The 26,335-nt window shown below is 43.2% G+C and overlaps 1 protein-coding gene across 1 annotated transcript in view; it reads left to right on the top strand.

Annotated features, from left to right (window-relative positions):
- GAP43 (growth associated protein 43) overlaps positions 1-26,335 on the top strand; it is a 105,719-nt gene that overhangs the window by 39,565 nt on the left and 39,819 nt on the right. The window lies entirely within an intron of this gene.

Raw genomic sequence — 26,335 nt, forward strand, 5'->3', positions numbered from 1 at the left:
AAACTTCCTTTTTCTGATCTAGAGGTATTATACTAGCCCCATTCAACAGTAGCCAGAATGGAAATTATAGTAAAACTCTTGTTTACTAGGTAACTGAATCATGATGGGATTCTAAAGAGGAATAATAAGAGGGGTGAATAAAAAGGAAATTTCTCATGTTGACTGAGCAACAGAAGAAATATTGCAGGGAGGTGAACTCAGGGTGGTGGGTAAACAGAGAAAAGGACATTAAAGAGGAAATGAGTGGTTTGGTGAAGACCTGATTGGAAGTGTAGAAGAGGTTATTTGCTTAGGTCTAAGGAGAACTTGTAGGATGAATGGCTGTTCCCCAACTCCCAGGCCCCGCCTATCAGTCTACACAGAAGAAAGGAATAGTGGGTAAGAGATTTTGTCAATTACCAACAGTTACCACCAGATGGCAAAATTGATCCCAGGCCTCTTGCTACTGGTCAGTTTATTGGAAAAAAGGGAGAAGAATCTGTGTATTCCTTGGGAATTTGTTCATTTACTCTGCAAATACTTAATAAGTGTCCACTATGTCTGATGAACTATGCCAGGAACTGACTGATATTGAAACAGGAGGGAAGGGAGCAGGGCACAACCTTTAAAAGAGTGACATACCATCAGCAGACGAATGGATAAGAAAGCTGTGGTACATATACACAATGGAGTATTACTCAGCCATTAAAAAGAATTCATTTGAATCAGTTCTAATGAGGTGGATGAAACTGGAGCCGATTATACAGAGTGAAGTAAGCCAGAAAGAAAAACACCAGTACAGTATACTAACACATATATATGGAATTTAGAAAGATGGTAATGATAACCCTGTATGTGAGACAGCAAAAGAGACACAGATGTATAGAACAGACTTTTGGACTCTGTGGGAGAGGGAGAGGGTGGGATGATTTGGGAGAATGGCATTGAAACATGTATACTATCATGTAAGAAACGAATCGCCAGTCTAGGTTTGATACAGGATACAGGATGCTTGGGACTGGTGCACTGGGATGACCCAGAGAGATGATATGGGGAGGGAGGTGGAAGGGGGGTTCAGGATTGGGAACTCATGTACACCCATGGCAGATTCATGCCAATGTATGGCAAAACCAACACAGTATTGTAAAGTAAAATAAAAAAAAATTTAAAAAGAGGGAGAAAAAAACATAAAAGAGTGACATAGCCCAAGGACACAACATATCAGAACCAAATAGGTCCAAGATGGCAGACAAGTAGACTTCCACTAGACCTTGAGCTTCAGTATACACTCACTGTAACACATCAGCAAAATGACACACCCACAGGCACCTTGAAAGTTCCCAGGCTGACCATCAAAGACCAAAAAGGAGGCAGTGGCCCAATTCCTGGAAATCTCCACCCTTTCCCCAAAATAGTTAGAATAATCTTCCCACTCATTATCCTCTGAAATTACCCAGCCCATAGAAGCTAACCACACCACATTTTGTCTCTGCACTTGCCCCTATGATAGCCTACACGCTTGTCTATGGAGTGAGTTTCCCTTTAAATAAATCCACTTATAATCTATCACTTTGTGAATTCTTTCTGTGATGAGACATCAGACCTCAACTTCATTAGGTCCTAAAACCAGATGTATGATCTCAGTTGAAAGACCGTGGGTTTTGGCCAGGTTCGAGTCCAAGCACATGGATTCAAATCCCACTCTGAGGTGCACAGCTTCAATATGTCCAACCTAACAAAGTCCCTGCCCTCAATGAACTTACAGTTGGGTGGTGAGCTAAACTGGCACAAGAATTTTGTTGTTGTTCAGTCACTCAGTCGTGTCCAGCTCTTTGAGACCCGTTGGACTGCAGCACGCCAGACTTCCCTGTCCTTCACCATCTCCTGGAGCTTGCTCAAATTCATGTCCACTGAGTCAGTGATGCCATCCAACCATCTTGTCCTCTGTTGTTCCCTTTTCCTCCTGCCTTCAACCTTTCCCAGCATTAGGGTCTTTTCCAATGAGTCAGCTCTTTGCATCAGGTGGCCAAAGTATTGGAGTTTTGACTTCAGCATCAGTTCTTCCAATGAATATTCAGGATTGATTTCCTTTAGGATTAACTGGTTTAATGTCCTTGCAGTCCAAGGGACTCTCAAGAGTCTTCTCCAACACCACAGTTCAAAAGCATCAATTCTTTGGTGCTCAGCATTCTTTATGGTCCAACTCTCACATCCATACATAACTACTGGAAAAATCATAACTTTGACTATATGGACCTTTGTTGGCAAAGTAACATCTCTGTTCTTTAATACGCCATCTAGGTTTGTCATAGCTTTTCTTCCAAAAAGCAAGCATCTTTTAGTTTCATGGCACAAGAAAGGCCCTAGAATATTAGTTAATATTCTTCTTGGGTAGTGAAATACAGGCTTTCTCCTCTGGTGATCTGCCCCAATGTCAGCTCAGACAAAACCAAAGATAGACAAAGCTAGTACTTCTTTTCCTCCAGGAAGCTACCCATACCTGGAAGACTGCCCCCTAGTTTCTCCTCCACCGCACCAATTGGTCTTCTATGAGCCAACCTTCAGTTTTCCCTCAAATAGAAATGTGCTAACCTTTGGTCTTTTGCTTTCAAAATACAGGTCATTGTACAGTTCATTAAGGGAACTGTATTAATCCGATTAACCTAGAGAGGTGTTACAGAATTCACCTTTGATATTATTTGCATTTTAGGTAAACTTACTGAATTTTCAGTGTGTATTTGTTTGCTTGTTTTGCTTCTTTTCCACGGTGCTTCCAAAGCCTAGTAACATTTAACCTTTTGGGGGTATTGGATACCTCTGACATTTTTATAAAAGCTATAGGGAACCAACTGCAAAATAATCATATGAACAAAGTACAAGGCATGTTACTTCACAATCAGGGACATCCTGAAGCCCATTCTTAGACCAAAAAAAAAAAAAAATCATCTATCATCTCATTCAAAGAATTGACACAAACCATGGGAGCTTGTGGCACAACACTCTGAAAAGCAGAGAAGGGGTTTAAGCAAACTTTCTTATTTTCCCTAAGCAGAGGAGCATGGCCTGATTTGTGTCTCTCCCCGGTTTCTGTCCAGCACACACAGCTGACAGCTAGGTCTCTCTTCTACGAACCACTCAGCCTTTGTCTCCCAGCCCCTCCTCCCACCCCCCCCACCACGCCCCCTCCGCATTTCGACTCCGGTTTCTTCCCATAGTCACTCTTCCCATCTCATTTTTTCCTCCCTTAGGCGTTTCCTCCGGCCTCTCTTTAGGGTGACCTCATCCCTTTGTTTCTCTTCATCAGCCCCTCCCGACATCCTCGTCCTTGGCTGCGGGCGTGGCCGGGCCGATGGTACCCTGGGGACCTCAGGGCGTGGCTCGGACCCCCTCGTCCAATACCCCAAACCTCGGGAGAGAATTCCAGCGCCCCCGGAAGACTGGGGAGTTTTGTTTTATCTTAACGAGCATTCACAAACTCTCCTGGGGAAATAATTGCTTCTTTCAGCTGCTTGGACGACAAAAGCATCAGCCGGCGCCCCAGGCCGCTCGGTGGCTGTGCAGCGCGAGAGGCGGTGCGTGAGGCGCGAGGCGCCGGCTCCTCCTCGTCAGTCCGCCGGCAGCAGCACAGCCGCCCAGCTTACCAGGGACCAAGCCCCCAGTCACGTCTAGATTACACAGCAGGTGAGGAAGGCAGAAGAGAGAAAGCTGGGTCAATTGCAAGTCTCACTCCTGTCCCTCCCAGTTTTCCCTTGTTTGGGGGCTGCAAGGAGCACGTTAGCACGGCTCTGGCTTGTTGGCACCTGTTTCTTTAGAGGGCTGGGAGCAGCGGACAGGGAGGTTTCTATGTATCAGCAGGAAAAGACCTTTGAAAACTGAACAGGAATACCTTGTCCTTTAGGTTACAACATAGGCTAGAAAATCAACTAAGGTCAGGGCCAGAAACAATGAGCCTTCATTATTGAAAGAATAAGTTAACCACATTTTCTCGCTTGAGCTTTCCATTTCCCAGGATGAAACACAAGCTCCACAGATAACTGCAAATGAGTTACTTTCGGGTGGGGGTGGGGAAGGGGGTGGGGGTGGGGGTGGGGGTGGGGATGGAGATGGGGGAAGGATGGTAAATGGAGCAGGTGGGAAGAACTGAGACACTTTCTCTAGATGTGGCCAAATTTATACTGTGAGATTTTCTCTTAGCCTGGAATCATGGCACCAGCATGCATGTTTCATTCATTAAATAACTTTAAAAAATGACTTAAAAAAATTAAGGTGATATAAACAGACTGGGAAATAGATGGGAAAACAGTGGAAACAGTATCAGACTTTATTTTGGGGGGCTCCAAAATCACTGCAGATGGTGACTGCAGCCATGAAATTAAAAGACACTTACTCCTTGGAAGAAAAGTTATGACCAACCTAGATAGCATATTGAAAAGCAGAGACATTACTTTGCCGACTAAGGTCTGTCTAGTCAAGGCTATGGTTTTTCCAGTAGTCATGTATGGATGTGAGAGTTGGACTGTGAAGAAGGCTGAGTGCCGAAGAATTGATGCTTTTGAACTGTGGTGTTGGAGAAGACTCTTGCGAGTCCCTTGGACTGCAAGGAGATCCAACCAGTCCATTCTGAAGGAGATCAGCCCTGGGATTTCTTTGGAAGGAATGATGCTAAAGCTGAAACTTTGCTAAATGATGCTAAAGCCAGTACTTTGGCCACGTCATGCGAAGAGTTGACTCATTGGAAGACTCTGATCCTGGGAGGGATTGGGGGCAGGAGGAGAAGGGGACCTCAGAGGATGAGATGGCTGGATGGCATCACTGACTCGATGGACATGAGTCTGAGTGAACTCCGGGAGATGGTGATGGACAGGGAGGCCTGGCGTGCTGCGATTCATGGGGTCTCAAAGAGTCAGACACGACTGAGCGACTGAACTGAACTGAACTGAAACAGACTTTATTCACTTCATGAGGCCAGTAGTCTCTGGTCTCAAGGGTCTGGGCACCTGCAAAATAGGGCAGAAATCAGGATGCTTTTATATGATAAAAAATAAGAAAGAAACAAGTATAGAGCCTATAGCTGACGCAGCGTTTGGGAACTGGCTGACTGGTTACACTGTGTTTCTGGTCACATGGGTCATTTACAGGCACACAAAAATTAACTTAAATTTCAATTTGCTGACCTAGCACCCTGGGCAGGAGTGGCTTCATCTTGACCTGGGAGGATGGATGAGCTGCAGAGGAAGGAAAATCAACTCCATTTGCAAGTGATGAGGGTCTGAAGCTGAGGGGAGTTAGAGCTTTCTCTCCCTGTGTTCTGACCTCTTTTTCATGTCTAAATAGGTTGAAGCCAACTGCGGCACTGTATGAGTATTTTGCATATCTTGTTTATTTATTTTTAGCAGTCTCAGATTTCTTTTCCCCCATCTAGGACAGTAGATTTCATTCAGATTTTCCATACATCTTTTGGCTTTAAAAATTGTCACGTAAGGCATTCCTATACAAGGCTTTGCTTTCACACAGAGGCCTTTGGGGAAAGTGTAGCTTTTTCAGTATAATCGCTCACTCTTATCTGACTCTTTGCTACCTCATGGACTGCAGCAAGCCAGGCCTCCCTGTCTATCACCGACTCCTGGAGTTCACTCAAACTCATGTCCATTGAGTGGGTGATGCCATCCAACCCCCTCTTCCTCAGTCATCCCCTTCTCCTCCTGCCTTCAATCTTTCCAAGCATCAGAGTCTTTTCCAATGAGTCAGTTCTTCGCATCAGGTGGCCAAAGTATTGGAGTTTCAGCTTCAACATCAGTCCTTCCAGTGAATATTCAGGACTGATTTCCTTTAGGATGGACTGGTTGGATCTCTTTGCAGTCCAAGGGACTCTCAAGAGTCTTCTCCAACACCACAGTTCAAAAGCATCAATTCTTCAGCACTCAAGCTTTTTGCTGACTGATAAAAGATGTGTTCTTGCATTCTGAGAGAGTTTGAATTAGGTGCTGAAAGGAAGATGGTATGTTTTCCAAATGAGGAAGGTCATTTGCTGGTTCACAGAGCATGCAAGTAAAGGCATCTTGAAATGTGTTAGAATCAAGAGTCTTGGCACATGGGGTCCTGGCCAGTGGACAAATTCTGTGCTCACTTACTTTGGTGATTCTCTCTGGGGACTGGTACTTTTCAGAAATATCTTAGTCTCATGATATGTTCAATGTATTACATAACTCATTTTAAAAGTTAAGTGACAGTTGATGTTAACGTGTATGGGGGAGACCTTGTCCATTTCAGAGTAAGATTAGATCACAGGAAATTTCTCTGAGGCTTTCCTTCTTAGGAGAATAGAAAAATGGAACACATATACATTTGCACACAGTTGATGCTGAAAGCTCACTTCTGTATACACTGGTGCCAATCAAATCTTGGAGACAGAAAGATTGTGGGTAAGGTAGAAAACAATAGCTTTATCGCTTTGCCAGGCAAAGGGGGACACAGCAGGCCCATGCCCTCAAAACCATGTGTCCCCACTTGGGGAAGATAGTGACAACTTTTATAGTGATGGTTCAAAGATGGCTTTGTCAGCTTGTGGACATTCTTCTGTTGGGTTGGTGATGAGGCAAGTATAAGTCAATATCATCAGCCTTCAGGTCCAGCTGGTTTGGGGTCTACATGCTAGTGGGCAACATATTATCTTTAATCATTAACTTCTTCCACCTAAAGGGGGCTTCAGTGTCTGCAAAATAGCTCAAAGGTCCTGTTGTGTTTATCCCTTGACTGGGGCTTCTCAGGTGGCTCAGCGGTAAAGAATCCCCCTGTCAAGCAGGAGACCTGGGTTCTATCCCTGGGTTAGGAAGATCCCCTGGAAAAGGAAATGGCAACCCACTCCAGTATTCTTGCCTGGGAAATCCCATGGACAGAGGAGCCTGGTGGGCTACAGTCCATGGGGTTTCAAAGAATTGGACATGACTTAGCAACTGAACAACAACAATCCCCTGATGGGGCAACAGGACCTTGCCACAAGGCTGCACTTGACTGTTTTCTCCTTGATCTTGCATCCCCTCCCTTCCCCAATTAACAACTACTTGAATCTGCCCAGTGGAACTCAGGGAAGATCATGGAAGCTGAAGGAAGGCTGTTTGCTATAATCTAAGAAATGGGGAACACAGAAAGGCCCTGTGCCCAGGTGCTCCACAAGGCCCTGAGTGGTATCACAATTAGGACTTTGATACTTTGACTGTTTGAGTCTTGACTCTCTTAGTCAACCCCCTCAGTGTACAGATACAGAAACGGAGGCCCAGAGAAACAGAAACTTCTGTGGGGTTGCAGTGGAATGGGACATGTCAGATTTACAGTCTACTCGTCTCCTGATTGCCAATTCATGGCTTTAGCTAATTTATCTGCTGCTGCTTATTTCTCTGAATTCCATAATAGAGACATATCTGAAACTGTACTTTTCGTTTGACGAAATATTCAAAAGGAACTGTGGATCTTCCAGGACAAGTGTGTTTAGTTTGAGCACCATAGGCCAGGACATTTCACACGGTGATGTGCAAAAGATTCGTGGGAATGCAGATCCTGATGAATAGATGTGGGGGGCGGGGACGGCGGGAGGGGGGACCCAGCTCTTGGAAGCATGGACGCAGTCACTCCATGTACTGAGCGGCAGAACAGCAGCCAGCATCTTTCCTCTTTGCCTTTTCTTTCTCAGCGGCAGAACAGCCCTGGGGATTTCAGGAGCCCTTGTTTTTCCTGTTACCAGGTCGCTATGCTCCCTCAGCTGATCAGGATGCCTTTCACTGCTCTGTCCTCACCCAGACCTGAGGCTATTGGAGAGAGTCCCTAGAGACAGGGACTTGAGCTAGAGGGTGTGATCTTTTGTCTAGTGACTTAGCACCATTTAAGTTGCTTCCACAAAACCTCTTACACATAAGCAACGGGCTCAATTCTGATGGTTAAAAAAAGTCTTTTTTCTCTCGCACAAGTGGCCTCCCAGCTGCAGCTCATTTCTCTCCTTCTGGGAGTGCAGCTGGTGTGCTGCAAGCTCACAGGCCTGACCCTAACCCTGGGGCTCAGCAGGTCTCTTTGTGCATTTCCCCAGGGATCGCTTCTACCTTGCATTTCTCTAGCTGTCTACCCACATTCAGGTCTGAGTGCCTCTGTGCACCGTCTCAGCTGAGCAAACAGTTGAGCAATGACAGGGCAGGACTCTTCGCAGGTAGGCAAGCTTAGGACTTCCCTAGCGGTCCAGTGGTTAAGACCTCGTGCTTCCAATGCAAGCGGTACTGGGTTCGATCCCTGGTAGGGGGATTAAGATCCCACATGCCTTGCAGTGCAGCAAAAAAACATATAATAATAAAGCATTCCAGCTTCAGTGGCACCCACGTCTCATGTCTCTCTTCTAGAAGCTTACCTGCCTCTGACGTCCTCTGCTGTGGCTCTTTGAGTTGCTCTGTCAGTTTTTTCAATCTTCCTTATTATCAACTATTCTCAGGAAAGAAACAATTTAATCCAAACTATAACACACCTTCACCAGACTTTTATTAAGGCCTTACTATGTGAAACAGGGGTAGAGTGGTAGAGAGAGTGAGCTCTGGAGTCTAACTGCCTAAATAATCAAATCAGAGCACTATTTATGGAACCTCCCCAAGTATAGTTTTGTCATCTGTAAAAAATAATGTCACTTATCTCATACATTATAATTAGCATAATACCTACCTCATGCATTTGTTACGAGATTTTCCATGCAAAACCTTTAGCTCAGTGCCTTAGCAAAGTGATCAATAAATGTCAGCCTCTAGAATTAGGGTCCTGAACCCAATTCCAATGTGGCAGTGGAGGGGCTGTCCCACACCAACAGCCATTCCCCAGATGCCAGCTATGTATCCTACAATCAATTCAATTCCACCACCATCTACCCAGAGACAGCAGATTCCACTGGTAAATGCTCAGTCCTGGAAGACACCCTCCACTTCAGATACCAGTCTCAAGTCCTGGCTGTTCCCTGTGCTTCTGACTGATTGGCTACTTAACCAGGGGTTCCAACAACCCCCTTCTACTCAGGATCCAATTGCAAGTCCATGTTATTACCTGTACCTCTTACAGACTGGCTATAAATTGAGCTTCCCATGATCCCCTCCTTGGATTTGATTAATTTGCTAGAGCAGCTTCCCAGGTGGGTGCTCTGCTCTGCTTAGTCGTTCAGTCATGTCCGCCTTTTTGCAACCCCATGGGCTGTAGCCCACTAGGCTCCTATGTCCGTGGGAATTCTCCAGGCAAGAATACTGGAGTGGATTGCCATGCCCTCTGCCAGGGGATCTTCCCAACCCAGGGATCAAACCCAGGTCTCCCGCATTATGGGCAGATTCTTTACCACCTGAGCCACCAGGAAAGCCCAAGAATACTGGAGTGGGTAGCCTATGCCTTCTCCAGGGGAATTTCCCTGTTCTAGGAGCGCAGCTGGCGTGCTGCGAGCTCACAGGCCTGCCCCTGCCTGGGTTGATTCTGACCCAGGAATTGAACCCAAGTGTCCTGCATTGCAGGCAGATTCTTTACCAGCTGAGCTACCAGGGAAGCCCACGTGGGTGCAGTGGTAAAGAATCCTAGTCCACTGCCAATGCAGGAGACAGAGGAGACCCAGGTTCGATCCGAGTCAGGAAGAACCCCTAGAGAAGGGAAAGGCAACCCACTTCAGTATTCTTGCCTGGGAAATCCCATGGATAGAGGAGCCTTGTGGGCTACAGTCCATGGGGTTGCAACAAGTCAGACATAGCTGAGCACACACGCACACACATAGCTTCCAGGACTGAGGAAGCTCCTTTACTCACTATTTCACCAGTTTATTAAAACAGATTATATAACTCAAGAACAGTCAGATGGAAGAGGGGCCTAACGCAAGGTGTGGGAAAGGACACTGAGCACTGAGCACACCATTCTCCTTAAATCTCCACAGGTTTGTGGTGAACCAAACCCTGTTTTGCGTTTTTTATGGAAGCTTCATGACACAGACATAATTGATGAAACCACCGGCCATTGATGACTGATTCAACCTCCAGACCTTCCAGCCTCTCAGCAGGTCAGAGGGTGGGACAAAAGCCCCAACCCTCTAATCATGTGGCTGGTTTTGCTGGCAACCAGTCTCCCCCAGACCCTCAAGCAGTCACTTCATTAACATAACAAAAGACACCTTTATTCCTCTCATCACAGGAAATTCCAAAGGTTTTCGGAGCTCTGTGTCCAAAGTGGGAATGAAGATCAATATTTTATTTTTACCATAAATCACAATATCTATTGAGTAGCCTCAATGAAGTAGCCTCTATTATTAAGGTAATATTCCTGTCCTCAGAGAGTTTACATAGTAATGGAGAGTTTGAAGAATATGTACATCGATTACTACAATGAAAAAATGATGGATGCATAGATATGCAGAGGCAGGTATTGGTGAGGGCCAAATTGTGAGTGAAGTCACAGACCTCGGGGAGTGAGGAGCGATTTTCAGTGGGAAGCCTGTGGAGTTTAACCTAAAGGTAAATACTCCCCCAGAGATTAGCAAAGAAACCTTCAAGCTAAGAATGATTTCCACATTTTTAAACGGTTGACAGAAAATCAAGAATAACGATATTTCACCTGCATGGTAAATCGCTTCAATCTGTGCAACCCTTTGCAGATTGTAGGCCGATCTTCCTTCCCAACTCACGGATTGAACCCCGGTCTCCTGTGTTTCCTGCATTGGCAGGTGGGTTCTTTACCACTAGCACCACCTGGGAAGGGATATTTCATGATCCCTTACAATAATGTAAAGTCCAAATTTCAATGTTCATAAATAAAGTTTTACTGGAACACAGTCATGCTCATTAATTTAGATAGCAGCTATAGCTTATTGGATGCTATAAGACAGAATTGTGACAAAATTGAGTGATTGTGACAAAAACCTGATGTCCCAGAGAGCCAAAAATATTTACTTCCTGGCCCTTTGCAGAAAAATTTTGCTGGCCTCTGAACTGCCCTTCTAGGAGGGTGCAAGAAAACTCTCCAGTCAATGTGAGGATTGGACTGAATCTTGACAGGTGTTTGGAGTTTCAAAAGACACACAAGGTAGATATCTGTGGAAAGCCACATTGTTAGTAAGCTCATAGAATTATGGGGGTGAGGAGCATGTTCAGTGAGCCGCATGTGGACCTACTTAGCTACAGTAAAGGGTGTGCTCGTGAGAGAAGCAGGTAAGGCAGACTGGGTCCATTCCATGAATTTCTCAAATGCTAAACCAATACATATCTTCTTGGCTTGCTAAGTTATGGGACTATTAAAAGAACTGTGTGTAGGGGGCATGTAATGATAAAACCATAACTCTGTTTTAGCTTAATCTCTTAAAATATGTAGCACAGTGTGGAAAACAGACCAATTAAGAGAGCTTCTACAGTGTTCGCTTTTAGTGTCTGTTGTAAACCTTAAAATAAGGGAATAATGCTCAAAGGTGGAATTTCAGACACTGATAAAAAGAGAATTTTTGTCTAGGTCTTTCCTGTACACCCACTCTGCTACTGCCACCAACTATGCCATTATTACCTCAGTTCTCCACGGTAATTTAAACTTTCTGTTGTGTATTTCTGGGGTGCAGAGCCAGAATGATTTGCACTCACTTACTAGAGGCTATGGAGGTACCAGGTGAGTACCAGGGTTTGCTTTTACTGTGCTTTTGGCTTTTGGAGAAACTAGGGGATTATTCTAACCTAGAGCCACTGAGTTGCCCCAACCATGTAGGCAGATAGCTAATGAATTGCCCTGGGAATCTTTTATTCGTAGTCTTGGGTCCAGTCCTGAGCTGACATGGAGTATCATTGATTTCTGGAGAGTAAATCAGAATTGTGGGAAGAGTGGTTGCATCGTCCTACCTTCCTGGAACTCTGGAGTTCAGGACAGTCTCCAAGGCTTCCCCACATTAGGACATGTCTGTAAAACTCCCCATTTTTTAGAGTTTCACAGTGCTGGACATGAACCTGGGGTTGTGTGTGACACTTTGGCTTGCAACGCAAGGTTATGGAACATCTCATAGTTGTCTGTGCGTCAAGAAGGGAAAGTACTTTTCATTACTTCAAGACCTCAGAATCAGACTTAATACCTTCTTAGTAGTAATAGAAGTGTTAGTCATTAAGTTGTGTACGACTGTTTGTGAGTTCATAGGCTGCATGCAGCCCACCGGGTTCCTCTGTCTCTGGAATTTTCCAGGCAAGAATACTGGAGTGGGTTGCCATTCCTTTCTCCAAAGGATCTTCCTGACCCAGGGATCGAACCCTGGTCTCCTGCATTGCAGGCATTCTTTGCCCTCTGAGCCACCAGGAAAGCCCCAACACCTGCTTAATTGTTATGGCTCAAAGATCAGGTTATCATACATCTTTCGAAGGTAGGTTCATCTAGTTTAATCCAGAAGTTGGAGAATTTGCTTACCTAGTTTCAAAAACAAATGAGGGAATTTTCTCTTTGATGGCTTCAAAGGGTGCAGTGTTTTCTTCTTGTAGAACCACAAAGCTGATTCTTTGTGCCATGATGAGCATTGTCACTAAACTCATCTCCCAAGAAGTTGTGTGGGATAAATAGTATGATTTTTTCTGAGAATCTAATCAGAGCAAGTGTGACGTCCATGGAATAGTTCTAGATACATTTCTCTATCTGCCTCAGTACGATTGTGAGTCAAGTAATAGGAATAGTTGGTTCAAGAAAAAGTCAATGTTTAATTCAGGAACTCTGGATTTAAATCCTCAGACTTTTGAATAAATCTTTCCCACCTGCTCAGCCCATTTCCTCTGATAAGTATAAGAGTGACTCCAGTTTATTCATCTGCTTTTCTCATGTAATTAAATAGACCTGATTCCTGACCTGAGGCCCTCCCCTCACACTTCCCCCAAGATTGCTTCCTCTGTTCCGGTGTTTTCTTTCTCTTGCTTTCAGAATTAATAGGAAACCTGGTCTCTGAGCTGTTCTCAGCATCGCAAGTGTGAACCTTCCCTGTCAAAATCTTCACAAGGAAAATGAGTCACAGCATCACCAGGGTGATGAGGTCACAATACCATAGCCCCTGCTTTAAAAATGTATTTGTACTTTTCTGTTGTAAATCGATTTTACGAGAGCTATGAAATTGGGGGTGACAGCTCTGAAGCCTGTTCTTTTCGACACTAGTAACTGGCTCAGCCTTGGCAGGCACTGTCCATGACCGAGTCATGCTCTGGGTTCTCCCACCATCCACTCTGCTTTTCGCCTTGCCTGGGAGGCTGGAGGCAGCGCGTGCCGTGAGTGCACCAGCCCTGTTTTCCTGGGGTCATTTTACCTCCCATGCAACTGTGCAAAGTTTTGAGTTCAAACTCTGTTACTGAGTAGCTGTGTGATTCTGAGCAAGTTATTTAATGTCCCTGTGCCTAAGCCCCTTCACCTATAAAATAAAATAAAATTTAATAAGTCTATTTTTATAACACATAATAAAGTGCCTAGAAGAGTAGTTGGCACATGGTACTATATAATTCTTCAATTTATTATTAGAATAAAGTACCCTCAGAGGGTATTTTATAGTACCTTTAAAGAGGCTTTTTGAGAGAAGCATTTGTTATTTTTATGAAATATGCATAGCCCTAAAAAATTCCTCCATAATCTATCAGAGACAGAAAACTATAAAATATTTATCCAACAATGCATCTAATCCTTAGTCTCTAGAAAGTAGCAACTTTCACTTCACTTGTATTGTCTTCTTCCAGGCAATTATTTATTGAGTTTTTAAAAGCAGACGTTTTACAAATACTGTTTTCTTTCATCCTCAAGAAAGTCTGCACGGTAAATGTTAGTATCTATACGGTGGATGTAGAAGCTAAATTCTGAAGAAATTAAGTCATTTATTGCAGGTCATATATTTAAACCATGGCTGAACCAGGATTTGAACATAAATTGTTTGACCCAAAAACCATGCCAGGGAATATGACCTAAAGAGAATTTGATGCTAAAAACAGAGGGAGGGGCAAGAGAAGAAGAGTGACAAGAATAACAACATTAGCAAATTTAGATTCAGTTATGATTTATCGATTTTTCTAGAGTCTTGTATGTTTGCCCCTATACTATCCAAAAGCTTGGGGACAGAATTTCAGTTAAGATGGAAATAAGTCTATTTGTCTTGAAACTATGCCATTGAACTGACATCCCCACCCCCCTCACCAAAAATATTCATTTGTTTTTTCCACACATGAAAGAACACAACATATCTTCTAGAATCAGAAAGAAAGCATGTTGTTCTTTTTTGTTTTTCTTGATTTCTCACGTGCTGTTCTAAATGGGCAATCACATACCTGGTGATTGATATAGACCATTAAGGCATGTGCAAATTACTGTTGACAGATAGCAATGTGCCTGCAAAATCATCCCACTAGTTACCTCATAGAAATAAGCGTACTATACAAAGCAGTATGCTTGCTGTACCAGTGCAGTTTCAAGAAAAATCACCCACTTCCCCCTTTCAAACATGTTCCTGCTCCTAATCCCTCCTAGGCAGAGATTCTGGAGCCATCTGTTATAAGACCTGGAATGTAGACCAATTCTGTGCTTCAAGTAGCCTTAGTGCTGATATTAGCATTGCTACTATTCAGTGATTCTTCTTTTTTGGAGTGTTTTGTATTGAATTCTTAGATTGAATTCTGTTAGGTTCCTTAAAATTCAAGGAGATTGAAAACCTAGGCTAAGATCTGTTCTACTATTTGTTGGCCTTTCCACCAATCTGCGTTTCAGTTGCTTCGGTTTATGAAGGGGAAAGCATACTTGCTCAGCCTACTTCATTGTAATTCCTTAAGGAACAGTTTTATGAGGTGGAAAGTACTTCATAACCTGAAATATGTAAATTCAATTTACTGTCATTTGTTTTTTAAAGCAAATAGCATCTCAGGTTCGTTTCCATCTTTTGCCAGCTATGTTTCATAACGCCGTGCACCCTAATGACGTGTTAGGTGTGTACTAGGTACAATGATACTTGGAGGAGCTTCGCTAACATCCAACAGGCACACACTGGGTAGAGTTGGAAGCCCCACATCTTGATCTCCCTCTCCTTGGGACCACATGCTCCTAAGCTAACCTCCCACAAAGTTTTCTGGCAGCTGCATTCACAGCTTTCACCAAGGATGAGTAGACAGAGGAGCTCTCAGAACCTACAGGGCACTTGTTTTCCTGATATGGAAGACCTATAGACAGATAGTGAGACAGAGATGTGAAATAGTAGCTATATCAGATTTTTTCTGTTGTTGTTGGATGGGGGTAGGGGTGTCAAGTAAAAGGTACATTTTGAGAATGAACACACTTCTTGTTTAAGTGAATTTCCGTCACAAAGATGCTGGATTGTGTGGTGGTTTAGACATAGGTAAAGTTAAAGAGGATTGGTGTGTGTTAGGAGAGAGGGATTGTGATTTACCCTTGACAGTATAAACAGATCTGCCCCCATCCCAAGGACAGGAAAGAACTAGATTGAGTTTTATGGCACACTTTAGATGATTTCTGTTTCTCTCTCTGAGTATAGATAGTACTATAGAGATAAGGATCTGGACTCTCTCCTCCCTGGGTGGGGATACCAGCCGTCATGGACTCAGTCTAATGGGAATGTAGACATTACACTGAGATGAGAGTGATGATGACAGTGACTATGATGTGAAAATTAGCTGTCCCTTTTTGAGAATGTACAATATAACAGGGACTGTGCCACTCACTTTATATATATTAACTCATATAATGCTCACGGCAACCCAGTGAGATAATCCTGTTATTCCTCCATCTTACCTGGTGGCTCAGCTGGTAAACAATCCACCTGCAATGCGAGACACCTGGGTTTGATCCCTGGGTTGGGAAGAACCCCTAGAGAAAGGAACAGCTCCCCACTCCAGTATTCTGGCCTGGAGAATTTCATGGACTGTACAGTCCATGAGGTCGCAAAGAGTCGGACTATGACTGAGTGACTTTCACTTTCACAGGTAAGGAAACTGAGGTTAACTTGCCCTAGATGAGGAGCTGGTAATTAAGTGTCAGAGACAAGATTTGAACCTATGTATATCTAACTGTAGAGCCTATGCTCTTACCACCAGGGAATACTGGCTTCCTACAGTCTATTTTAAAAAGCCTTAAGTAGGGCTTCCTTGGCAGCTCAGTGGTAAAGCATCCACCTGCCAATGCAGAAGACACAGATTTGATTCCTGGTCTGGGAAGATCCCATGTGTCATGGAGCAGCTAAGCCCGTGCACAGTGACTGTTGAGCCTGGAGCAGGCGCTCCACAACCGGAGAAGCCACTGCAACGAGAAGCCCGCTCACCAAAGCTAGAGAGCAGTCCCTGCTGTCTGCAACTAGAGAAGAGCCCGTGCAGCAGCAAAGACCCAGCACAGCCAAAAATGAATAAACAAAATAATTTTTTAAAAGACAGTTGTTTTTTTTTTTGTTTTTTGTTTTTTAATTAAAGCACTGAACAAAGACAGGACTTGAGGGCAAGCCCAGTCTTTAGACACTGGATAACAGCTTTCTGTTTCCCAGTTTACCTTGGTTATAAAGCAGACACAGTGATGTATTGCTCACAGGATTTTGATGAGAACTGAATTTAAATACTAACTATATATGTGGTATGCTCACTATAAATTAAGAGGAGAGAGAGCTATGGCTGCTGGGGAGTAGTTCGACAAAACCCCAAGCATTAGTTTTCCAGAGAGAAGCAATGACACCCAGGCAGTTATCTGGATGCTGCCCATTTACATGCTCGCTGATCACTAACACAGCACAGCATGGAGTCACTTAACAACAACCACAAATAAATATTTTGGGGGCATCAACCATGTGCCAGCCCTGTTTTACCCATCAAGGCTTTGAGGATTATATGAAACTGACAAAGCCCTGCTTCCAGAGGCCGTATAGTCCAGGGGACAATTTGGCTAATAATGAGATAAAAATGTATGTCAGGTTCATATAAGCACAAAGAAGGAAAAACCAGGGCCGTAGACCAACAGTGGCACTATTTGGGGAAGGACATACAACAGAGTGAATGAGGAGTGTCTCTCTCACTCATCTGTTCACTGAAAAAAGTTTATACAGTACTACTGACTTAGAGGAGAAGGCAATGGCAGCCCACTCCAGTACTCTTGCCTGGAAAATCCCATGGACAGAGGAGCCTGGTAGGCTGCAGTCCATGGGGTCGTGAAGAGTCGGACACGACTGAGCAACTTCCCTTTCATTTTTCACTCTCATGCACTGGAGAAGGAAATGGCAACCCACTCCAGTGTTCTTGCCTGGAGAATCCCATGAACAGGGGAGCCTGGTGGGCTGCTGTCTATGGGGTCACACAGAGTCGGACACGACTGAAGTGACTTAGCAGAGAGCAGAGACTGACCTAGAATGTAGTAAATTACATTTCATAATGAAAGAAGTTTAATTAAGAAAATAATAAGCCAGTCATTGATAGTCAGTATAGTAGGAAGAATATGGCGATTTAATTAAATATTTATCACATTGTGTTTTAATTTCCTGAACCAGAGACATTTTGCAGAGTCTTACCTGATAGGAAAGCAGAGCTTTTGGTCAGGTTCACTGGGTTCTGGGGCTTCTCTTCCTCCTGGTTGGCTCTGGGAACCTTCTCCAGCAGCTTGGGGTGTGGTTTGCTCTCGGGAATGCTCAACTGGATGGAATTCACCGGCGATGGTGATATCAGGGACTTTCTGCCAGTCAGGCTTGTCTGTCTTTTCCCAGATGTATTGGCTGCCCTCTGCTCTCCTCTTTCTTCACTTGGCAGAGGAAGCCTCACAGTCCCACTCATCATCTCGTGTCCGAGTTCAGCTGCTCCAGCAGCCTGATAAGGAGTCCCTCGATTGTGTTCCCAGCTCAGTGGCCATTACAGGCATAGAGACTTCTCCTAGAACAGGCTTTGGTATCTCCTCACCTTGTCCACCTCTCCTTCCTTCCAACGTGCCACTTAAGAGGTAGTGATCACTTGTAGAGGTTGTTGTTGTTTAGTCGCTAAGTCATGTCTGACTCTTTTGTGACCCCATGAACTGTAATCTGCCAAGCTCCTTCTGGCCATGTGATTTCCCAGGAAAGAATACTGGCGTGCATTGCTGTTGCCATTTCCGTCTCCAGGGGATTTTTCTGACCCAGGGATTGAACCCAAGTTTCTTGCATTGGCAGGCGAATTCTTTACCACTGAGCCACCTAGGAAGCCAAGGTTGAGAACTGCAATCAGCAGCTCTCATCAGAGTCTGCTTCTGCTGCTCAAGCGTGGAGCCCCTTCCTTTCAGAGTTGACTCTCAGCTGGCATTTGCTTGAGAATCACTGACTTTGACCCTTGATTCAGTTAGCTCACTTATACCTGTTTCACCATACCCAAAGAGTACTCTTTTTCTGGAAAAGTTTAGTCAAATTATTCTGGCTAGCATGGGCCCTTAGAGATTTGTTATTCTGTTGCTAAGTCGTGTCCAACTCTTTGCAACCCCATGGACTGTATGTAGCACACCAGGCTTCCCTGTCCTTCACTATCTCCTGGAGTTTGCTCAGACTCAAGTCCATTGAATTGGAGATGCCTTCCAACTATCTCATTCTCTGTTGTCCACTTCTCCTCCTGCCTTGAATCTTTCTCAGCATCAAGGTCTTTTCCAATGTGTTGGCTCTTCACATCAGGTGGCCAAAGTATTGGAGCTTCATCATCAGTCCTTCCAATGAGTATTCAGAGTTGATTTCCTTTAGGATTAACAGGTTTGATCTCTTTGCTGTCCAAGGGACTTTCAAGAGTCTCCTCTAGGACTATAATTCAAAAACATTAATTTTATAGACCAGCAGAAGTATATACCTCTTCTTAACCCTGGCCTCTTCCCAGTGCCCATTTGAAGAAAGGGGCTTCCCTCCTTGAATATCTAAGGGACCAGTCATCTCTAGCCTACATCCTTAGGCCATGGGGCTCATTTTACAGATTAAGTCTAAACAAGGAAGGGAGAGTCTCCAACAACTTTCCCTGAATATTTTTACCTGTTTAACTTATAAAGAGGTGAGATATATATTTGAAAAATAATTTGATTGATATGATTCCAGATAACCCATGGGCAAGATGAATATGTTGGGTTTTTTTTTTCCTAGATTTGTTTCCCTTTCTAAATGTTTTTTTAATTATTATCAATGTCATTTCTATAGTTTTGTGACTTGTCTGATTCCTGCTCTTTCATTCCTATAATTGGATTCTCTGTTCAACTCACCCAAGAAGTCAGTTATTCAGTTAGGTGTTGGGCAAACATATACTTGTCTTAGCCAGATGCTCTTGAAGTCCATCACTGGGAAATGAAGCATTTTAAAAGTTGACCAAAAAATTAATCCCAGATTAATTTGCTTATCACAGTCTTTCTGAAATGGCAGTCATTGAATTTCAAATTTTAAATTCATCCAACAAATATTAATTGAGCATCTACTGTATGCTAGACACCGTTCTAGAAACTGGAGATTCAGCTGTGAACAAAAAAAGCCTTTTGTATGCTGACTTTCGTCTGTTAGAAGGTGCCAATTATAGTATGCTCTTTGCTTCATCTCCATCTGTCTTTGTGGGACAAATAGAGTTATACATACACAAAATAAAAGATAACTCTTTTGAATGGAAACTGAGTTCTTCGCAGTAGTGCTTTAGACTATGTTGAATGTGCCACTTCATATTCTTTAGGAAGTTGCTGGGCGGCACATGTTAAATAAATAATATAAGAAAGTGAGTGAAGACCCATATCTTCATCACTATCCATTATTTGAAAGGTTCACATCATTATTCCAGTTTCCTTTGTGGGATTATTGGGTTTTTTACATAGTCAGTCAATCAGTGGGCATTTCTTGCCCACTTACCACGACTCTGGAACTGCAGTGCTATGCCGCATGCTGCACCTGAAGAGGAAAGGAGAATCCCCTCACTACCACTGTGCCAGGATTTGCAAAGTAGCTCTTTTTTATTTTATTTTTTTAAGGGAGCAGATATACTCTTAGTGTATTTCTCTCTCTCTTTTATAAAATAATTTTATTCTGTTTATCTTTTAATTGTTTAATGTGCTGGGACTTCATGACTGCTCTGGCTTTTCTCTAGTTATGGAAATGGAGGCTACTCTGTAGTTGCAGTGCACAAACTTCTCACTGCAGTAGCTTCTCTTATTTCCTAGCACAGGCTTTAGGCTATGCAGTCGTCATGGCATGTGGGCTCAGGATTTGCACCGCCTGGATTCTAGAGCTCAGGCTCAGTAGTTGTGGTGCACAGGCTTAATTGATCTACGGCATGTGGCATCTTCCCAAATCAAACCCTCAACTCCTGCACTGGTAGGCAGATTCTTCACCACTGAGCCACCAGGGAAGCCTGCAAAGTCAATCTTGATGTCTCACGTTCCCCCAGAGAATTGCCCAGTTGTCATATGTCTGGGCCCCCAACTGTCTAGGAACTAAAAGAATTCTTCATTGCACTGAAGATCAGAGTTCAAAAAAATGAAGGCCATTGTTGGCTGGAGCACAACAGTTTCATTGTATCTATTTACATCCTGTTCCCCATCCCCTCACACCCTTAGTAAGACTCTCAAACCAGATTGAGTGTTAAGAGACCCCCATATCCGAGCTATGCCTATTCATCTTTCAAATGACACCTTCTTTCCTAGAACTGCCTGAAAACCTGAGGAATTTCCTCTGCAAAACTGAACAAGGTTGGACCATCCTCCTTTCGCTCCTCCATAAGGGGTGATTCTCTGGATTTCTGATCTTGACTAGATTCAGTGCAAGTACAGAAACTCCACTGAGGGTTTCTTTAATACTTGGACATGTCTCCTAAAGTATATGCTATCAACTATGCTCGAAGCCAACTAAATAGAAAAACAAGAGTGAAATTTTCTTATGTGAATTTCCCCTCAAACATTATTAACAAAAATAGAGTGAGCCATAAGTAGACATTTATTAGATTTGTACAGATACATCCACACTTTACTCTGGTTCTGATCTCTCTGGCCCTTCAATCTGGCTTCTTGGGAATATCTTTTGCTCAATCAAATTTAAAATATTTTGGTTTACTAAAGATATTCTTAGAAATAAGAACTGATGCACATCAATGACTTTTTAAAAGTATTTAAAATTCAATCCTGTTTCAGACAAAATGTAAAGTATTATCATTGTAGTATTAAGAGCTAGCAAAAGTAGATACAGGGCCACATTTTTCTGTATTTGTAAGGCTGAAGTATTCCTGTGATAACTGCAAAAAGCTAAATGAATTGAAGTGTCCCAGTTGAATGGCTGATGTTATATTAGTTCTGAAAACTAGGCATTTATAGATTTTTGCCTAAAGCTCTTTTGTAACATAATAAATGCAAATGTTTGGCCATCTTAGACTGAATCCTAATTTGTCCATTCCTCTTCCCCCAGAGAAAAAGGAAATTATTAACCAGAGCTTAATATTGGGTATGAAATAGCTGTTTCTTTTATCTGGCTTTCTTATCTGTGATTCTTAAATGGTGATGAAAAGTATTGCCCTTTCACCGAATGGACCTTAAAATTTGACTAAATCCCAGAAAGTTAGTAGGCTTCCCTAGTGGCTCAGTGGTAAAGAATCCACTGGGTTTGATCCCTGGGTCAAGAAGATCCCCTGGAGAAGGAAATGGCGACCCTCTCCAGGTAAGAGCCTGGGAAACCCCTGGACAGAGGAGCCTGACAAGCTATAGTCCATGGGGTTGCAAAAGAGTCAGACACAACTTAGCCACTAAACCAACAATAACAAAAACAGCAAGTTAGTGAAACGGTTCCCTTCATCTCCTTCAAACCAGTATTCATCCAAGATTTTAGCCTTAGTTGAAAAATAAACATTTTCCATACCTTGGTTTCCTTTAAGATCTCACAAATTACAGTGCTCCCAAAGAAATTTTCAGTAAAAATTCTCAGCTATAACAATGAAGATTTCTGAAAAAATTATGGTGACTCATCATGACCCTCTTCCTGCATGTAAGGAACTGCATTGGCAGGTCCCCATTCATTAATTCATGGATAGCAACATCTCCATGTAAAAATGAGAGGATTTCATCAGAGCTCAGCACAAAGCTTATTTGTGGCCAAGCTGAGTTTAAGAAATAAATATTTTAATGAAACTATAAACTGACTTTTTTAAGCCATTAAATACCAAGCTCTCCTTTTTTCTGGACCTCCTCCATCTGTAACTGACATATTTAGACTATTGGCCTTACTATATGGGCTTCCCAGTGGTGGTGCTAGGTGGTGCCAATGCAGGAGAGGCAAGAGACATTTGATCCCTGGGTTGGGAGGAGGGCATGGCAACTTGCTCCAGTATTCTTGCATGGAAAATTCAATGGACAGAGGAGCCTAGCAGGCTACAGTCCATGGAGCTGCAAAGAGGTGGACATGACTGAGTACACACCCTACCATCCTTACTTTATAGATGGGTGAAAGTTCAGATGTCTCCTTGAATTCTTGGGAAATTGCTGATTGCTAAATACTATAAGGTTATTTTTTTAAAGTGTATTTACAAAAGTGTCCTGTGTGGATAGACACAGCTTCTGTCTGCTCACTAGTATGTCTGTGGTGCCCAGCATAGGCACTCAGTGTTGTTAAATGAACAGATGAACCAGGATGTTGACATGACACTTTACGGATGGTCTGCTACGAGAAAGACTAAGTTATTTGAGGTCACTGATGCAATAAAATTGGACTTGGAGTTGGGTAGGAGGGGAGAGGACCTGAGTTCAAATACAAACAAGACCACTGACTGATTTACTCATGCTATCAACTGAAGAATATTTTCAGGGCACAGCTTTCCCTATCAGAGGCTGAAAGGGTTGTGCTAAATGTACTGAGTGATCTCTGGTTTCCTGGGCTCACATGTTCCTTGTTTGGGGCAAGCTCTTCTATTTCCAGCTGGGCAAAGTTCTATGTGGTCTGATGCTCTGTGGCTTCCCTCACAGCCAGTTTTGGGAAACCTTTTCTCCTTGTCTCCTCTCTCAGCAAAATACACTACCAATGCTATTACCTCTAGGACTGTGAAAGGAAATTTACCAGAAAATAACCTGGAGTTTGTCATATTTATGGAATTAATTACAAGCACCAAAAAATTACGTACACTTCGGCATTTTCTGGCTGAAGACCCAGTTTGTACTTAAAATATTTTTTTTTCCGGATGCCTTTGTGCAGTCATTTAAGCTGACCTCATCTTAGTCTGGTTCTCCTTCTCCTCCTTCCTCCCCACTCCCCTCCTCTTCTTCCTTCCCCTGTCTTTTCTTTCCCTTTCGATTCCCTCATTGTCTCTGTCTCTTTCCCTCTATCTGTACAATTTGTATTAGTTGTCTCAGTTCAGTTCAGTTGCTCAGCCATGTCCGACTCTTTGCGACCCCATGAATTGCAGCACGCCAGGCCTCCCTGTCCATCACCAACTCCCGGAGTTCACTCAGACTCATGTCCATCGAGTCAGTGATGCCATCCAGCCATCTCATCCTCTGTCATCCCCTTCTCCTCCTGCCCCCAATCCCTCCCAGCATCAGAGTCTTTTCCAATGAGTCAACTCTTCGCATGAGGTGGCCAAAGTACTGGAGTTTCAGCTTTAGCATCATTTCTTCCAAAGAAATCCCAGGGCTGATCTTCAGAATGGATTGGTTGGATCTCCTTGCAGTCCAAGGGACTCTCAAGAGTCTTCTCCAACACCACAGTTCAAAAGCATCAACAGTCCAACTCTCACATACATACATGACCACAGGAAAAACCATGGCCTTGACTAGACGGACCTTTGTTGGCAAAGTAATGTCTCTGCTTTTGAATATGCTATCTAGGTTGGTCATCACTTTTCTTCCAAGGAGTAAGCATCTTTTAATTTCATGGCTGCAATCACCATCTGCAGTGACTTCTATTCCCACTTAATTCCTAAAATCCAATTCCCCTAAATCTCTAATGATATTTAGGGGCCCAGCAGTTCCTCCTGGAGAAGCTGCATGTCTGTGGGGGTAATTTGGGTACTTCTTTGGGTGTATTTACCTCCTGGGTTCCCAGCTCTGGGTTGTCTCACTTCTCTGCTAACCATGTTTTTTTTTTTTTTTCTACATTCTCTCCTTTCTTGCCCACCCCTTCCTGTCTTGTGCCCCTTCCACTCCTGGATTGTTCAGGTGAGCCTGATCCCACAGTCTTCGTACCCACGTCTAGTCTGAAACTTTCTAAATAGTCATTTCAACACAGAGGCTGTGCACAGAATCTTAAGTCCTCATCATTTGGAAAGTTAAAGTGACAGATGATTTGATAAATTGAGACAGAGAGAGAAAAACAGATTGGGGATGAAGGTGAAAAGAACTTAGAGGGGCTCTTCCTCCATCCTTATAAAGTAACTTTCTTTAATCATTCAGACACTCAGCTTCCTTGAAAAGTATCTTCTTTTTATCATTCAGACTTAACTTCCTTCTTTTTATATTTTCCGAAGTTTTAAGAGTTTATCCCTTGTCTTTTGTGTTCTTAAAGAGTAAAGGGTGATGCAGTTTTCTTGAGTCACCAGAGGGTCTTTTAGGCACTTGCCTACTCAAATATTTGGCTTGGTTACTTTCACAAGTACCAGTACTTGTATTAAAGAACCATTTGGCATCAAGGCCCAAGTGCAGATGTCCTATCACATAAGATGGTGCCTCATTCAGAAAATTCAAGATAGAGGAAAATAAATGAACAACATCTTGGCTGCATGCTCCATTCACAACTGTTAATTTAACAGGGTTATGCTTCCATCTCTGAGCAGAGGGCTCCTGGCAGGGACAGCTGCTCCCGTGCCCCAGATTGTGCTGCGTGTGTCCCAGTAGGAGTCCTCAAGAGCAGCAGGAGAGCGGGAAGGGGGCAGTGCGTCAGAGTACCAAGCAGTGTGGCAGCATGGCACTGGGAGGAGGAAGCAGGGGGGGCCCCTCCACAGAGCTGTCGTGCACTCCTGCATTCTCTGTGTGAATACACATGCAGTTAATTGAAGAAAAAGGAGAACTTGCCTTCAGTTTCACTGGAAATTTATCCATCCTGCTTTTACTCCCAGAGGCAGTTTATTTTCAAAACTACTTTTGTATTCCCATGAGCATGTTGATGGACCTAAGCAATACAGGCCCATATGCTTGTCTGAAGAATGTCAGGTCTACTTCATGATGAACAGGATCTGGGTCACTGGGACAGAGCTGGTATGACAGGTGGAAACCATGCCTTATGTTGGCCTGCTGTGATTTGCATCCTAAACTGGAGCAAAGGCCAAGGTCAGGCCAAGGTCGAGACTGGGGCCAAGCAGAGGACTGGCTACATGACAAGCATTCTCTAATTATTAAATGGTCTTTTGCTGCGTTGTTCACTGCTGTATTTCCCCACTGCCTAAGAGAGTGTTCACAAAAGTTAACTAAACTTATCGTGGTGATTATTTTGCAATATATACAAATACTGAATCATTATGTTGTACCCCTGAAACTAATATAATGGTTATGTGGGAACTATAAGTAACCACGTGGTAGGCAATGACACTATAGTGAATTCTGAGTGCTCACTTGCCTAGGCGTTTCTTTTCACAACTATACCTTTCATTCCTCTCCTCTGATTCAATTTCCATGTGGAAAAAAGTTATTTGCAGCCTATGTTATGCTGTAACCTGATCAAGTGGTAAAAAGTTCACATTCTAGACTCTCGCCTTCAGTACTAGGATGGCTCTATTGATGATAATATAAAACTAACATTAAGCTTCAATTGCTTTGAGAATAAGAAATTGTGATGTAGTGAATATATGCCACTGTTTCAAAAGTGGGAGCTGTGTTTTCTACTCTTTCTGTTTAAAAAGAACTCAAGATTAATGACCATTTTCTGAATTCAAACCTTGAAGGCCTGGGATGTTCATTACTGATGCTGGACCACACACAGAGGGAAGTGGATGTTATTTTGTGACTAGCATTTTGAATTCTCAAATCCTGAACAAACCTCACAGAGCGCTGGAACTCATCTGCATTTTGCACAAGTCCTCATGGAATTTCCTGTTTAAACCCTTTGCCCCAAACCTACTGGTTTCCTGACCAAGCTTGAAATCTTGAGGAAACAAATAAACTTCCACAATAATTTTTTAAATCATAAAGTTTTTCACAGAGTCTCTCACAAAAACCTGAAAAACCAACATCTTTCAGAGCTCTTTGATGAAAACCTAGGGTGGGTGTGACTTGAATTTCCAAGGTACATCTACAAAAAGGCTGATGTAAGTTTGGCCAAGGAGAGACACTGAGTTGGGAAAAGAACAACAGACAAAATAATGCCAGTGATTCTGGAAGGCCAAAAAGACATTAATTTTTCTGTAAAATAATGTGTTCTCTCCTAAGTTCTTTGACCAGGGAAAGAAAGGAGGCTTGGTTTGAA

Source organism: Ovis canadensis, chromosome 1 (genome assembly GCF_042477335.2).
Source record: "Ovis canadensis isolate MfBH-ARS-UI-01 breed Bighorn chromosome 1, ARS-UI_OviCan_v2, whole genome shotgun sequence".
In the NCBI taxonomy this organism is placed as follows: Eukaryota; Metazoa; Chordata; class Mammalia; order Artiodactyla; family Bovidae; genus Ovis; species Ovis canadensis.